Source organism: Canis lupus, chromosome 34 (assembly GCF_011100685.1).
Source record: "Canis lupus familiaris isolate Mischka breed German Shepherd chromosome 34, alternate assembly UU_Cfam_GSD_1.0, whole genome shotgun sequence".
NCBI classification, from domain to species: domain Eukaryota; kingdom Metazoa; phylum Chordata; class Mammalia; order Carnivora; family Canidae; genus Canis; species Canis lupus.
In genome coordinates, this window is record NC_049255.1 from 30,897,079 (window position 1) to 30,914,146 (window position 17,068).

A 17,068-nucleotide genomic window follows, 5' to 3' on the forward strand; every position below is an offset into this window, starting at 1 on the left:
TTTTCATGATTTGTGTTAATCATGATTGTATTAATGTTAAAATATGGAAAACAACTACCTTATTAAAGTATTAGACTTCGTTTCATACTTTCTTTTACTTTTTTTTCAGACTCCTACTACTAAAACTAAAGGTTTGCTGCATGAAAATGCAATGCTGACTGGCATTGAATCTCTTTTGGAGGGAGAACAATGGGGGAAAAAGGGAGAAAGCGGTGGGAAGGATGAAGAAAGTGGAGTGATGTCAGGGAAAATAAAATGCTCCTTTTAGTCAGGAGCAAGTAAAAGCAAAAGTGATGGATAAAGGATGAAGAGGCATTGGGAACATTTGATAGTTTGAGTGCAATCTGAAAGAATTTTAATGATAAAGGAAATGTGACTTTTTTCTCTTTCTATTCATCTTCACCTGGTGTTTTCTCTGTGGTTACCTTGTCTTGCATCTTTAAAGGGAAATTGAGCCTTATCACCGTCCTTCACTCTCCTCTGTGTCTTTAGAACTTTCAGAGGCATTTGTTGTCACTGACAGACATATTATTGTCTTTCTTATCAGGCACTTTGGTAACGTTCTTTTTAATTCATAGTCTCTACATCTGTAGCTTCCTTTTATCTTCTCTTTGTAATATCTTACTGAATAGCATCCCTTTTCCTTCCCTTCTTTCCCTTTGTTTTCTTCCCTGTTTTACTGACCTCTACTCATTCTGACATTTTGTGCCGTTTGTACCACAAACACCTATGACTTACATATGTCTCTCATCCTTGTCACACTTCTTGGAAATTTTGTTCTGGAAAAAAATGTCATCTCTCCAGATTGCTTATCATTGGCTATCAAATCACCTCAATAGCTATTTGAAAATGGTTTTGTAATATCTTTTAGGGTAATATTAAAAAGATAATTTTCAGATAAAAGGTAAAATCAACTGTGGTGTCTGCTCTCACGAGGAGAATTTCCTCATGTGCTGTTTAATATTTAGCTGTGTGCTGGGAGTTGTATTTGTGGGAATCTCACATGCTAGTGGTTTTCTGTATATTTGCTGGGTCCTTTGGTTTCAAGTTTAAGTGCAGAAATTTCTCAATGAATAGCCAAGCGATTATTGCTGTTTTAGATTAGCTTTTAAAATATCTCATATATACTATTTATTTGGGGGGAATCACTATGGTTATTGTGTTTGGATTTATCTTTAGCATGTTTTTTAAAGGTTAAAAAACAAAATTCAACTGTGTAAATTTGAAGATCTAATTGGCTTTATTCAATAATTCATGAATTGAGCAGTATGCCATCTGATTGGTGGAAAGGAGTTCCAAGAGACTTACAAAATGGAAGACTTTATTAGGCAGAAATGGGGCAGGAAAAAGAATAGAAAGGATTGTTTGAGGCAAAGTCACCTTCATTCTGGGGGAGGAGTAGGCTTATAAAATGCAGATTATATCTTTGGTACAGACCAGGAAATTCCAAATTGAGTGGTTAAAGGTTACAGTCCTGCAATCAAGTCTTGATTTGATGTTGTGGAGCCAAGTGACTCCATTTGAGCCTATTATTTTTCTCTCTCTCTCACTCCCTCTCTCCCTCTCTCGCTTTCTTTCTTTCCCATAGATAACTTTTAAATTCTCCTCTGCCCAACTAAAACTGATTTATTATTAAAATATTCCAAATTCTGGTGTCTTTTTTAAAAATCACAATCATTTTTAATCTCAAAACTATTTTTTCAAGAATTGATCTTCCTATTTTTAAAATAGACTAATATTTTTCAAATATTTACTACATCAAATAATACCAGCACTAGAATTAAACATAATTATTCAGAAATAATTTAAAATATTTTATGAAATTATTTATAATAATTTAAGAAAAATGTTACTTTTTCAAAAGAAAAAAAGGACGGTGACTCCTGGGTGGCTCAGCGGTTTAGCACCTGCTTTCAGCCCAGCGCCTGATCCTGGAGTCCCGGGATCAAGTCCCACATCTGGCTCCCTGCATGGAGCCTGCTTCTCTCTCTGCCTATATCTCTGCCTCTCTCTCTCTGTGTCTCTCATGAATAAATAAATAAAATCTTTCAAAAAAAAAAAAGAAAAAAGGACAAAAAACTGTATCATAGACTTAAGAAAGGTGGAGCTGTAAAATTCTGCCTTAAAATGTACGTTATTACATTTCAAATCTGAATATGAAATAATTCCACCATTACTGAACTTTGTAAAAGTGGTTCTTATTCATTGCATGGTTCTTGATCTTAAATCTTTATCTTTATTTTTTTATTTTATTTTTTTAGAGATTTTACTTATTCATGAAAAACGCAAAGAGAGAGACAGAGATACAGGAAGAGGGAGAAGCAGACTCCCTGTGGGAAGCCTGATGCGGGACTCAATCCTAGGATCCCAGGATCACGTCCTGAGCCAAAGGCAGACACTCAGCCACTCAGCCACCCAGGTGCCCAATAAATCTTAGGTCTTTAAAATAACTAAAAAGTAGTTAATGAAACTTGGATCACTATCAAAATCTGTAAATGAAATTTCAACTTATTTATATTTAAATTAGTTTTAAGCATAAAAACATATATTACATGTACATATATACTTAGGTTCAAATTTATACTGAAACTAGTTTTTACTTTTAAACTGAAGTAAATAATTTATCCTTAAGGTTTGGGACATGAGTTTTAGAGCTTTTCACTAAATTATGACATTATCACCTACGTTTAAGTATTACAAAACATATTAGCTAAATTCCTCTTAACTATGAATTCCTTTGTAATTCTCATGTATTACTTCTCTCTTCTGTAGTAGAATAACACCTGGTTTAGAGTATACTTAAAGATATTTATCAAATAAGCAAGTAGATGGACAAAATGCATTCCCAAAGGAACTATTCTGTTATAGTTATGGCATGGAAGGAAAAGAAAAGATAAACTAATTTTTTGAATTTTAGTTTCTCTCTGAACTTTTAGGATAAAGTACATTTTACTTTATATGGAGCAGTTAGTTCTGCTTTATACTTGTTTTTCTACTGCAACTATTAATATCTCCTTTCACTACCAAATGTGCCCCGGGGCAATTAAAATACATGGTTCTACTTACATTTAAGTGTATTTGTGAGAAAAAATAAAGAAATGTCCAACTTGCTTCAGTTTTTAAATGTCTTTCCTGAACCCTGTATTAAATGGTTTCCTATTTGAATATGACCAGTTTCTACCTCAAAATACTGCTTTTTTTTTTTTTTTAAACCTAATGTCCTAATTTTTGTGTCATTAACTTACTTAGGTCAAGACATTGAGTGCCTACTCTGAATTACATGATCAGATAAATTAGTTAATCTTCAAGGAGAATAGTACTGAAATAGAAAGGGAAGTAGGTATTAAAATTACAATATGGGATGTTTGCTTATTTCTGAGCCATTACCAGTATAGCTTCTTATTGTCATCATTAATGAAATCATGTGTAAGAGAGAATGATTTGTGACCTATAAAATATCATAAAACAGAAAGTAAGTGACAATAGTAATTATTACAGTTGTTTAATAAATATGTCCAGCTCTCCTTCTTCTGGATATCCAAAAGAATTGTCCTTCCTTGTTTCTTTGAAGCTAAACAAATGGCCAAAATAGAAACTTTACAAACCAGTACATGATTTCCACTTTCCCTTTCCATGAAAGCTCGAATTAAGATTGAGCTTTATTGGGCTACTACATATAGGAGTGGAAACCCTTCTGTTCTATATGGAGCAGGAGTGAAAAATCAGTTTTTGTTATATTAAGCCATTGAGATTTTAATGTACTTTGTTACCATAATATAACCTAGCCTAACTTAGCCCATATCAACTGGTGACATAACCCTCTTAAGCAGTCTTTATCTACTTTCTTTAAAAAACAATTACAGTATTTGCTTTCAGAGCCTTATAGGTTTCCTAACCCCTCTCAGAACCTTGGCCCTCCTCTCAAGTATGTTTTGACCACATGGTCTGTAATTCCTTTGTGAGGAAAAAGAAGTCAGAATTTTAAAGCTGGAATAGATTTTAGGGATTATGTAGTTCAACTCCACCATTTAGACAGGTCATCTTGAAAAGCATAACCTGAATAGACTCTAGCAGTCACTTGTGTGTACTCAGCAAAGGTATTTCATCTTTCTAATTTTACTTCCTTTAACTATAAAAATGCAGATCATCATATGTTCCAGTTAGGTTTGTTTAAAAAAATTGAGTACATTTAAATGAACCAATCAGATTCTATGGTCATAGGGCATCCACATATCCCTTTGTTCTTTATCAATTTCATCAGGTTAGACAGGAAAAAGAGTGAGAAAGCATTTATAAAGAGTTTTACAATTTTATTTTTATATCCATTAGCTATTTCTTATAAACTTCACAACCAACTTTGTTATTCAGACAGAGCAAGCATTGTTATTATTTCTATTTCACAATAGTCAATTGAAACCCCAAAACACTATGATTTAATTTAAGAGCATCCTAAATAGCAGACCCAGAACTCAGACCAATGACCTCTGACTTGAACATCACATTGTCTTTTCTACCATCTCGAATCATAAACTTGGTGCAATGGACTATGTAGTCAGAGGTTTTCCACTACAAATAACCTTTGTAGTGGTGAGTGTTTCTGATTTTCTCAATACTCAATTAATAATAATAGTAATAATAATAATAGACATAGCATTGAAGAATAATATGTTTTAGAGTATACTCATTGGAGAAAAAAGTCCAAAATAAACTCCTATCCAATAAAGAATTTGTCTGGCCTGTGTTCCCAATTCCTAGGAAAGTCTCTAAATCTTTGCAATTTCCTTAGTGATAGAAGTATGTTTGTTATTCATGGTGGTCCCTGATGATAAATTTATGCTGAGGAGGAGACTAGTGGGGGACCCTTACATAGTTTGTGCTATTGAGATGACTCAGAATATGGGGTGGCCAAGGCAGAAAGACCAATCACTTAACTAATTATAAGGTTGGGTGTTTTAAGCCACAGGATATCAACCCAATCTCTGGGTAACAGAGGGTGGTTGGAGATTGTATTTAACCATATAGCCAATGACACCTATGTCATGAAACCACAATAAAGACTCCGGGAACCAAAGCTCAAGTGAGCTTCCCTGCTTGGCAGTAATCTGTATATGGTCACACATGGATGTGCCAGGAGGGTGGCATGTCCCCATTCCATGAAGAAAGGACAATGGAAGCTTATTATTACCCTATGCATCTCTTCTTTTTAGCTAGTTCTGACTTGTGTCCTTTTGCTATAATAAACCTCTAATCATAGTGTAGCACTTTCCTGACTTATGTGAATCAATCTAGTGAATTATTGAATCTGAGGGGGTAGTGGAACCCCTTGAACCTGTAGATAACTATTCAGAAGAGTGAGAGACCTGGAGACCCTTGAACCTGCAGCTGGTATTGGATGAAGGGCACTCTTTTGCAAGATTTAGCCCAAATCTGGGTAGTTGGTATCAGAGATTATTTCATAAGCAAGAAATATATGTGCACATACAAATATATAAAATGCAGAATATATCTTTTTTATTATCCTTTTGACTCATAGGCAAAAGTAAATATCACATGAAATTACCTTTTTTTTAAGGCTTACATTATTTTTACACAAAATAAGGATATTTCCAAATGTTATATTTTTTTCTTGATTTAAAAAAATATATATTTGTAGGACTAATTTATGTGGGACTCAATGTCCTTGAATGAATTATTTTGTTTTATGAGAATATAGTTTCCAAAACCTAATATATACTTAACTGAAGAAAATAGGGCAGAAAGTTAACATTTTTCTATCTAGGACATGGATACATGAATGTTTCATTATATAGTCTTTATCTTTCTGCATGTGTGAAATATTTTCTTAAGTGTATCTACATTTCAGTAATAATTTTGCTTCATTCCCTGGCAATGCTGAATAAGTAAGTCATTAGAATAATTGAACAGTACAAAATCAGAACACCACAGAAATTTGAAAATTCTGTAATTCAGGGCTTTCCCTCCACCTGTGGAGAGCTGGAATTAAACAGCCTATGTTTGGAAAGTGGTCTTTTTCAGTGTCTTGGACAATACAAATAAAATTTCTACCAGAAACACATTTTCTTAATAATTTGCTCTGCAGAACTGGTATGTTCCTGGATGCAGTGTTATGTTGCCTGCATTGCTGCGGATGGTTGATCTCACCATGCATTCCGCTCAGTCATTATTCACCAACCCTATAGTGAGAAAAAGGCTGCCATTCACAAAGTTCTCAGTTGGTAAAAGACTTTATTTTTTTATAACTTCAAAATGTTACATGGTTTTTGATGAATTCACCTAATAGCTCCCTGCTTTACACCAATAATCTTAATAACATTTGAATAAATACAGTGTTAAATTCATGACTAATAAAACTATTCATCTTGCGTGTACATCAGTATTAGCAGTAAAATTTCCTCTTGATAATGAAATATGCCTAATTTATACAAAAATTGCTTTTTAGTTACCATTTAATGAACATCAACTTCATGCCAGGCAATGTGCTACATATTTTCTTTTTTTCATATTTTTATTTTCCTATTTCTTTCTCAAAATCTTTATCAAGAAGATAGGATCTCTATATTTCCTGCACTGGAATATAAACCTTAGCAGGGAAAGAATATATATTCCAAAATATATGTAAATATATACTATATCTTCTTTATCCACTTGTCTATCATGGACACTTGAGTTGCTTCCATATCTTGAATATTGTAAATAATGCCACAATAAATGTAGGGGTGCATAAATCTTTTCAAATTAGTGTTTTCATTTTCTTTGGGTGAATGTCCACTAGTGGAACTATTAGAATGTATGGTATTTTTATTTTTAATTTTTCAAGGAACTTCCATATTGTTTTCCGCAGTGGTTGCACAAATTTACATTCCCACCAACAGTTTATATGGTTCCTTTTTCTCCACATCTTTGCCAATACTTGTTTCTTGTGTTTCTGATTTTAGCCATTCTGATTGATGTGAAGTGATATCTAGTTATAGTTTTGATTTGCATTTCTCTGATGATTAGTGATGCTGAGCATCTTTTCATGTGTGCGTTGGCCATCTGTATATATTTGGAAAAATGTCTGTTTAGGTCCTCTGCCCATTTTTTAATCAGATTGTTTGGGGTTTTTTTTTTTTTTTGGTGTTAAGTTACATAAGTTCCTTATATATTTTGGGGATTAACCCCATATTGGATTTATCTTCTTCCATTCACTAGCTTGAAAGCCACAATTTAAATGTGCTCTTTTTCCATTATACTGAATTTTAGAATACTTTTCAGTAATATATTCTGTATTTTATTTGATTCAGCAATAATTCTGAAGATGCATAAAGCAAGTATTATCTTTTAATAAATGTACGTGCTAAATTGTCCAAGGTCAAGTGAGTTTTCTGAAAATACAAAATTAACTGAGGAAATATGATTGCATATTGGTCTTCTGCCTTTTTAAAAATAAAATAGGGTTTTTTAAGGCATCAGAAATTACTGTTATTTAAGAAATTTTTGTGTTTAAATAATTATTTAAAAGCCAGAAACACCATTACTTCATTTCATGAAATTAATGTCTGAAAATAGTACACCGGGGTTCCTAGGTGGCTCAGTGGTTGAGGGTCTGCCTTTGGCTAAGGTTGTGATCATAGGGTCCTGGGTTCAAATCCTGAATCAGGCTCTCTGCAGGGAGCCTGCTTAGGCCTCTACCTATGTCTCTGACTCTCTCTGTGCATCTCTCAAGAATAAATAAAATCTTTAAAAAATTAAAAATAGTATATACTGTGTGGAATACCCAATTATTTGAAGCAAGTACGTACTAAAAGAAAAAAACTTTTTGGCTTTATGAATTTGCCTTACCTAATGTTAAAACTACCTGAGAACAAGTCCTGTCTACTGTTTTGTTAAATTAGTTCTTTGAATCAAGGAGATTCTAGTCCTAATTATTAGTAGGCCTTCTTATCTAAAAACAAATGGTTATACTATAATCCTTAATTAATCATTTTTAGTTCTTTAGTATAAAACTAAAAATTATTACTCAATTTGCTTATTACCCAAAACTTTATAGCCAAAACTGTTCCTTTTGTAAATACGTATTAGTTGAAAATAATGTCCCAGGTCCAATGTAGGTAATGGTTGGTTAAAGTTGAAGTTAAAGTTTTGTTGTTTGTTTTTCATTTGGTTTTGATTTGCTTTATTTTAAATATAAAGCAGCTTAGAATATTTAATATGCCAGTGTGCAATGTGACTTTCTAAAAATGGAAGTACACTAAGCAGTATTTCCCTAATCTGTTTCAACCTGAAGAAAATGTTTCTTTTTTATGAGACTTCTTGAGGGATTTACTGTACTGTGGGTCACACTTTGAGATATACTGGACTAGAGTGTACCTTATGTTTAGCAAACTTCTGACCTGATAGTCTTACTGGTTTCTATGATACTGTATGTGGTTCTTCCACTGTCTTTAGTTTTATTTTATTGTAGTAAGAACACAACATGAAATGTACCCCTTAGCAACTTTTTATATGTGTAATACAGCATCGTTAACTATAGGGACAATGCTGTACAGCAGATCTCACCTTGCATAATTGAAATTTTATGTCCATTGATTTGCCTCCCTCCAGTTACTGGCAACCCCCATTCCACTCTTTGCTCCTATAAGTTTGACTATTTTAGATATCTAATATGAATGGAATCATACACTGTTTTTCTTATTACTGGCTTATTTTACTTCACATAATGTCCTCCAGGTTTATCCATGTTTCATATATTGCAAGATTTCTTTCATTTTTAAAGATGAACAATATTCCATTGTATGTATCTACCACATTTTCTTTATCCATTCATCCTTTGATGGGCATTTAAGTTGTTTCCACATTTTGACTATTTTCAATGAACATTGGAGTGCTGATAGCTCTTCTGGATACTGATTTCATTCCTTTTGGATAAATACCCAGAAGTGGAATTGCTGGATGGTATGATGTTCTATTTTTAATTTTTGAAGAATCACTACACTGTTTTTCATAGCAACTGCAACATTGTTCACTCCTACCAACAGTGCACAGGGGTTCCAATTCCTCCACATCCTACCTGCACTTGTATATGTGTTTTTTATAACAGCCATCCTAACATGGGGAAAATCATTGTGGTTTTTATTTGAATTTACATTTCTATGATGATTAATGATGTTATCTTTTCACATACCTGTAGGCCATTTGTATATCATCTTTGGAGAAATGTCTATTTCAAGTCTCTAGCCCACTTTAAAGTAAGATGTTGGGGTTTTTTGCTGTTGAGTTGTATGATTTCCTTATATATTTTGGATATTAACTCTTATCTGATACGGTTTGCAACTATTTTGTCCCATTCTATAAGTTGCCTTTTCACTCTGCTGATTATTTCCTTTGCTGCACAGAAATTTTTTAGTTTGATGTTTGCTCTCTTATCTATTTTTGCTTTTGTTGCCTATGGTTTTGGTGTCATATTGATGAAATAATTGCCGAGAACCATGTCATTAAGCTTTTTCTCTATGTTTCCTTCTAAAAGTTCTACAGTTTGAGGTCTTATGTTTAAGTCTTTAATCCACTTTGAATTTATATTGGTGTATGGCATAAGATACAGGTCAATTTCATTCTTTTGTGTGTGGATATCTAGTTCTCATGGCACCATTTGTTGAAGAGACTATCCTTTCCTCATGTATATTCCTCATACCCTTGTCGAAGGTCAGTTGACCTCATATACATGTATTTATTTCTGGGCTCTATTTTGTTCTGTTGGTTTATATGTCTGTCTTTATGCCAGCACCATGCTATTTTAATTACTGTAGCTTTGTTGCATATTTTGAAACCAGTAAGTGTGATGCCTCTAGCTTTGTTCTTTTTCAAGATTGTTTTTGGCTATTAAGGGTCTTTTGTGGTTCTATATGCATTTTTGTATTTTTTTTCTATTTATGTAAAAACTTTTCAAGATTTTGATAGGAATTTTACTGAATCTGTAGATTGCCTTGGGTGGTATGAGCATTTTAATGACAAGTGTTCCAACCCATGAATACATGATGTCTTTCCATTCATTTTTATCTTCTTAAATTGCTTTTATCAATGTTTTTTAGCTTTTATCATATAAACCATTCACCTTCCTCATTAAGTTTGTTCCTAAGTATTTTATTCTTTTTGGTAGTATTGTAAATGAGTTATTTTCCTTAATTTCCTTTTCAGATAGTTCATTATTAGTATATGGAAATGCAACTAGTTTTTGTATATTAACTTTATATCCTGAAACTTTACAGAATTTGTTTATTGTGTTTAACAGTTTGTGTGTGTGTAGTCCTTAGGGTTTTCTTTATAAAACACCATTTGATGTGAAAACAGGGAAATTTTACTTCTTCCTTTCTGAGTTGTATGCCTTTTATCTCTATTTCTTGCCTACTTGTTTTGGCTAAACTTCCAGGACTCTGAACGATAGAAGTGGTGAAAACAAGCATCCTTGCCTTGATCTCAATCTTAGAGGAAGAGCTTTCAGTTTTTTACTTTTGTGTATGTATTTGCTATGGGGGTTTTATATATGCCTTTACTATGGTGGGATAATTTCTATTTATTTGTAGTTTGTTGAGAGTTTTTATTATGAAAGGGTACTGAGTTTTGTCGGATGCTTTGTCTGCATCTTTTGAAATGATCATGTGATTTTTATCAATTCCATTAATGTGATATATCATATTAATTGACTTTCATATGTTGAGCCATCCTTATGTCCCAGGGAAAAATCTCACTTGGTTATATTGTATGATCCTTTTAATATGCTGTTGAATGTGGTCTGCTAGTATTTTGCTGAGGGATTTCTGGTGGTATCTTTGTCTGACTTTGGTACCAGGGAAATGCTGGCCTCATAAAATGAGTTTGAAAGTGTTGCTCTTTTCCACTTTGAATGGACATGGTTGTGGAATGTTAAATAACTAAAAACATTATCAGGAAAGAAAGTTACTTCAGCAAAGTGAAAAAGGGAAACAAAGTAGATGACATTGGATATGAGAGGCAGCATGAGATAAACATGACATAGCAGAAGACAGGAGATTATAAAGATCATTTGAATTTAGACTTAGAAGATTCTTCTTTAAATGGTAATATTTAAAGAATGTCAGATTTTATTTCTTTCCCTATTGATCCAACTACACAACTTGATTCTGCATATGATCCTTGTTCACATAATCTTAGATTTTAAGGGCTTTTTAATGGTTTTCCACTTTTAGAAAAATCTATAAATAAAACAGAAGAGAAGTATAACTACAAAATAGTTTATCAGCATTAGATATTAGGAGCCCCTGGGTGGCTCAGTAAGTTAAGCATCCAACTCTTGGCTCCAGCTCAGGTCATGATCTTATGGGTAATGGGATCAAACCCCTTGTCATCGTGCTCCCCATTTAGTGTGCAGTCAGCTTGAAAGATTTTCTCCATTTGCCCCTCCCCTCATGCATTCTCTCTCCACCTCCCCTCAAATAAATAAATAAATATTTAAAAAATACTAGATATTAATTAAAAAATACTAGATATTAATTTGTATAAATAGTTGTCATACTTCCGTGAACATTAATTTGTTTTTCTGTAATATATATTCATAATTAAGGTTTATAAATACAAAAATTGGGAGGTGAATACTGGGTGAGAAGTTGAAAAAAGTTTAGATACTCCATCTACTTTCTCAGTTTTCCCTCAAGGTTTCCCTAAAGGCTGCAAAGCTGTTATTAATGTCTGGTTCCCTAAAAGCTGACCTGCAATGGGAAATTTTATGTTTTTGATTTATTAAGGAATTGTTTTTAGGAGAAATCAGTAAGGAAATGAGAGAAGCAGTTTAGAAAAGGAGAAGGCACTATATAAGATGTGGTTCCAGATAAAGTCTAGATTCTCTAATCCCCTAGGAGCTTTAAGAAATAAATGTCAAGATGGTCTGTCATCATTTGGGATCAGGAACCAGGGCTTTTGTATATCTCCAACACCTCAGCTTATCATCAACTGTGACTTGCAAGGCAGAGGGAGGGTAGGATGCCCCAGTTAACTCCTAGCTATTTTTAGGAAAGTAAGTGTGATGGTTTATTGTATATGTCAACTTGACTGAGCCACAAGCCCCCAGACATTTGGCCAAACATTATTCTGGATCTTTGTGGGTGAGATTTACTTAAGTATCAGTAGAGTAAATCAGATTGCCCTCCCTATCATGGGTGAACCTCATCCAATTAGTTGAAGGCCTAAATAGAACAAAAAGACTCACCTTCCCATGAATAAGGAGGAACTCCTCCTGTATGACTTCCAGTAGGAACATCCAGTTTTTTCCCACCTTCAACCTTGAATGGAAACTTTGATTTCTTCCTGGATCTCAAGCCTGCCAGTCCTCAGACTGAACTATATCATTGGCTTTCTTGGTTCTCAGGACTTCAGACTAAGACTGGAACTACACCATCAATATGCTTGGATCTTCAGCTAGCCAAACTGCAAATCATGGGACTTTTCAGCTTCCATAATTGCTTGAGCCAATTCCTTATGAAATCTTAGTTTATATGTGTCTCTCTATATATATATCATTCTCTTTATCTCTCTTTTTTTCCCTTATTGGTTCTGTTTCTCTATAGAATTCGAGCTACTACAGTGAGAGATGGATTCTAAACCTAAGTGAAACCTCCAGAAAATGTCAGTCAGTGTGAGGCCTAGGTAGAAGCACCCTTGGGAAGTAGTAAAAGCAATCTCAAGGGATTTGAGTAGGAAAACAACATCTACTACAATTCTACATTTAGGCTGTCCTTTATATATTCTAGGAAACTGCCTACATACAAGTAGCATCTCCATCTAGCATTTCTTTTCCAACCAATAAATTCTAGTCATTTGTTGTGAAGGTTGTTGTATATGCACTTAAAAAAAAAAAATCTTGACACTTTCAACTTATCTCATGGTAAACATTGTTTCCTATGAATTTTACACCCATATTTAGTTCATACTCTATTTTAAAACAAGTTTTAGAATTCTAAATTTACTTAGTTTTTATGCAGGTTCCCTATGTTTTACTTTCAACAGAGCTATTCCTTATGGCAAATTACTTCAGTGTTCTTTTTGAAGACTTAGGTCTCCAAAACTTTCAGAAAGATGTAAAAATATCACAGATAATCTAAAAGATGATCAGCCTATTATTTGAAGCTAAATCCTTCTTAGCCAGAATTGGGGTAGTTGGTTACTTAGTACTGAGATTACAAAAGCTCCCTTTGAAAATGAGAGAATAAAAAATTATAATCATAGAGCTTTAAGACTAGAGGTTTTTTAGGGGTCATCTTCTCTAATACACTATTTCTCCATACAAGTAAACTGAGGAAGAGAATATGAAATCGACTGAAGAATAGAGGATATATATGAGATAACTTTTTAACTTTACATTTTTAACACCTTAATCTGCAATTAGTTTTAGTTGGAACTCAGTATAAAGTCATTTATATACAATACATTTTTAATGTTGAAATCTTATTGCTCATGGATCTAAATTCAATTCAGAAAACGCCTCAGATGCAATTTTCTAGTAAATGTTTTATGAAAAGGAATGTATTCTTTATAGAGAACAGACTATTATGAACAAAATATAGCCATGATTTTTAAAATAATTTATTATCACAAATCTTTGAAGAAAATAATCATAATGAAGGCGATGACAGCAATGTCAACAGCATAGGCATGTTAACTTATGTTTTATTAACATTGGCATATTAAACATATGTTTAACCCCCAGACAATCCCACAAGGTAGGTATTTTTATTACCCCATCTCACATAGGAGGAAACTGAAATCTGACCCCACTCACTCTGGCTTCCATAATTGTCTTTTCAACCATTATATTCTTCTGTAGAGTAAATATACTTTGAACACCTAACTACTTACTATTTAAAACAGGTAAATACACGTTTAAGCCATTTTCATGCACATTTGTCAGAGACTTATGACTGTACAAATACTGTTTCACTGCTTTTCTTGTTTTGTCCATGAACATAGAACAGTGGATGGTTATTAGATGTGATTTAGTGATCACTTAGAAAATCATGTTTCAGTGTGATGCTTGATCAATTTTTGAGGAAGGCAGTTTGATATTTAAATATTAAAATGATGGGGATCCCTGGGTGGCGCAGTGGTTTGGCGCCTGCCTTTGGCCCAGGGCGTGATCCTGGAGACCTGGGATCAAATCCCACGTTGGGCTCCCGGTGCATGGAGCCTGCTTCTCCCTCTCCCTGTGTCTCTGCCTCTCTCTCTCTCTCCCTGTGTGACTATCATAAATAAATAAAAATTTATTTAAAAATAAGTAAATAAATAAATAAATAAATATGAAGATGATGGTATTGATCTACTGTTAAAGGACATATTCATGGGGTTGATTTTCAGTATGAGGGATTGTATAGGTTATAATAATCATTCTTGGAAGAAAGTGCAGTAGCAAAGAAGTCAGGGGCCTAGGGTTTAATTTCTTCTTTGTAAGTAGCCATTTAGCTTTAGCCAAGTCACTTTACTTGATGAGAATCATTTCCCTGTCCTTTAAAGTGGGTAAGTTGGGGTTTTGACCTAGAAAAATTTGAAGATTTCCTCTAGGTCTAGTCTTTTTTTTTTTCAATTTTCACTTATTTATGATAGAGAGAGAGAGAGAGGCAGAGACATAGGCAGAGGGATAAGCAGGCTCCATGCACCGGGATGCCCGATGTGGGATTCGATCCCGGGTCTCCAGGATCGCGCCCTGGGCCAAAGGCAGGCGCCAAACCGCTGCGCCACCCAGGGATCCCTTCCTCTAGGTCTATTTGAACTTCTATGATTCTATGACATGGGCCTCATTAGTGGTGTGTTAATCGTCAAAATTAGGCCCAAAGGAAATACATTAGGTTGCTTTTTATACGGGACAGATATCGTTGGATTTGAAAACCAATGTTTAATTTCTATTTGGAAATTCTCTTTTCCTGCTCTATGCTCTTCTAAAAACCTTTGCTCTTAGAAAAGAACTAAAGTGCAAGGACTGGAGAGAGAGAGGTCTTTGAGTAAATTTTAAAATTTACTTATCTTTTAAAATTATTCACGCTTTATTACAAGGATTTAATAAGAAATTAAGTGTCTGAATTTCTAAAAAAAAAAACCACCTTAACTCAACCAACCAATTGTTCCCTGTCTTAGCTGAAATGACAAATAAAATACATTATCATACCTTATCCATGTAGACAAGTTATGTAATGTGTCAAGAGAGAAGAATGATTTTGGACCTGCCCTCTGAAAAAGAGGCATTCTTCACTGACCCTTGAAAAGTGAGCCTGAGCAGTTGGAGGCCAACTGGAACAATTGGAAAACACTGAATTAGTAGGAGGTAAGGGATGTATCTGCAACAGCTGAAGCAAAATGAACTTTTCTGCCGAGAAAAGCAGCTTAGTTACAACCCTCTGAGCTTAGACGTCAATCCATCCGCAAGCAGGACAAGTGTGGGTGATATATGGAAAGGATATTTTAAAATCTGCTTGAGTTTGCCAATCTGGAGATTCGCCCAGGAAAGAGAGCCTCAGAAAAATCACGATGGAAACAAGCAAATTTTATCATATTTATGCAGAACTTGAGAGACATAGAAACTAATTGGACAGACTCCCATTGCTAAGCAGATGAAGATTTCATCATTAATGATTACTGTGACAGAAAACTCTTTTAACTGTTTTTCTCTAATATCTGCAGCAATTAAATAAGTATGTGTAATAGTTCTGTGTAATCCCAGGTTGTGAAAAAAAATACTTTTTCTCACATGTCCTTATAAAGCTAACCCTGTTCTCTTGTAGCTTGCTGAATCTTAAATCAGTTTTCCATTTTGAAAAAGCATTCCATTTTGAATGCTTAAGAAAATCACAAGTGCCAAGTGTTTTATTCCTTTAAAATAAAGGTGTGTTTAACATCTTCAATTATGCAAAATATTTATGACACTAAATAATAATGCACTTTTTCTTTAATATAAATGGAAGTTTTTGTCAGCAAAGTAAAACACCCTGCATTAAAAATAATATTAATGCTCATTGGCTGTGTGCATTATTGTCTTTTGCAGACATCAGCTGAATCCCTATGATTTATTCCAAATGAGATATTTTTAATGAAAATGTATCACATAGAGAAGCTAAATCATTTCCAGTAATATTGTAACAGCTTCAAAAGGAGACGCTGTGGTGTTAAAGAGGAGCATATGATTCTTGGTGTCAGTGCCAGAGAACTATAGTTTTAATGTGTTGAATCAGTACAAGTGATGACATGAATGATTAGATTTTTACAATAGCAGCTTAATTTGAAAGAAGCAGGCATTCTTACTCAGGGACTTAGCTAAAATCTCATAATAAAGTTAAAAGATTAAAATTTCCCAAAAGGTTTTCAGATAACTTATTTTTTAATAAATACAAATTTGGGGTATACTGATTAATGTTCTAGGCCATAAAATAAAACTTGAGTTAGTGGAAGTACTCTAAATGGAGTATAAGTAATCATATTTACTTTTGCAAAAGTATCCAAATTTAGCTATTGAGATGTCATCCTAAACCTTATTTATTTAAGAGTGTTAACTTCCAGCATCTTAAGTTGCAGTGCTGTCTTAAAGATAGGTAGATAAAAGAGATATATATTAACAATTGAGAAATTAAAACAATGCAATCCAAGCAAGCAGAACCAATGCTGGGGATCTTTTTTTTTTTTTTTTTTAATTAAGATTTTATTTATTTGTTTGAGAGAAAGAGAGACAGAGAGAGCGAGAAGGAGAGGGAAAAGTAGGCTCTGTGCTCAGCAGGGTTCGATCCCACCCTGGGATCATAACCTGAGCCAAAGGCAGATGCCTAACTGACTGAGCCACCCAGGTGCCCCAATGCTGGAGATCTTATGGGAGTATCTGTGGCCAACTCACACAGAGACTTCAGTGGTGTCCGGAAAGCATGAACCCTTGGAGTCATGTCCTGCCCCTTATCCAAGACTGTTTCATGGCTTGCTGTGTGCTCTCAGCATATGGGGGTCAAACCATCACACATCAAACAGCTGAGAGCAAGGTCTCAGGGTGTAGCACTGAGGCACAGAATGG

At 34.0% G+C, this 17,068-nt stretch overlaps 1 long non-coding RNA gene across 3 annotated transcripts in view; it reads left to right on the forward strand.

Moving 5' to 3' along the window:
• Nucleotides 1-3,992: 3,992 nt before the first annotated feature.
• LOC111093825 overlaps nucleotides 3,993-17,068 on the forward strand; it is a 133,281-nt gene continuing 120,205 nt past the window's right edge. For 2 of the 3 annotated variants that reach the window (XR_005383935.1, XR_005383933.1), the window contains exons 1-2: nucleotides 3,993-4,097; nucleotides 6,101-6,236. This is a non-coding gene — a long non-coding RNA (uncharacterized LOC111093825). The remainder of the gene's footprint in view (nucleotides 4,098-6,100; nucleotides 6,237-17,068) is intronic. The other variant, XR_005383934.1, reaches the window with a different exon arrangement.